The sequence below is a fragment of the Arachis ipaensis genome, chromosome B04, assembly GCF_000816755.2.
Source record: "Arachis ipaensis cultivar K30076 chromosome B04, Araip1.1, whole genome shotgun sequence".
NCBI classification, from domain to species: domain Eukaryota; kingdom Viridiplantae; phylum Streptophyta; class Magnoliopsida; order Fabales; family Fabaceae; genus Arachis; species Arachis ipaensis.
In genome coordinates, this window is record NC_029788.2 from 21,815,462 (window position 1) to 21,816,267 (window position 806).

Sequence of the window (806 nt, forward strand, 5' to 3'; positions counted from 1 at the left end):
TGATGGACAAAAAATATACTAATTCAATATTTTAAGATATACTTTATATTTTATCTTTTAAATATAATTTTATCTCTCTATATATATATATTGGAGTCATGTACATATAACCAACGTAACCTTGGTATCCTACAACAACGAATAATGGGGACTAAGAATAATAAAGGTCAATACTAGCGTGCTGAAGGCCTAAAATTTCAGTAGCTACTGAAATAATTTGTTACGATGGAGAGAAGGATGCATGTGGGAGTTGGTGTAACACACGCAAACAGGAAAGACTGATTCTTTTGCAGTAGTAGCAGAATGCTGTTGACATGAGATGGATTAATGTGTTAGGCTAAAGTTATGGTTAATGATGATTAGTTGTTTGGCTTGGACTTTTTTGTTGGTAGGGCCATTTGTGGCGCTATTGATAGGTTTCGGATTTATTTACAAGGGAAAAAAAGATAGAACAAATTTTGGAGAAAGTTGGGCCAAAAATATTGGTCCATGTAATAGGTATTTTTAAATTTGTATGCTATCCAAAAAAAATGTGTATGCTATTCTTTGTTAGGGGTGTTTTTGTAATAGAGCATAGAGAAAAGAATAAAATGATCGGTTTCTTTTTTTTCTATTATCACTATTTGTGTCCATTATCTCTATCCTATGCAGCAATGTATACACTAAGAATAAGATACATTTTTTAAAAACAAGTATAAAAAATAACATGCAAAAACCGATCTTTCATCATCATTAATTCAAATAATAATGCCTTTTATAATTATTTGTTGCTTTTGTTAAGAAGAGACAGTAAAAAACTGGTGTTG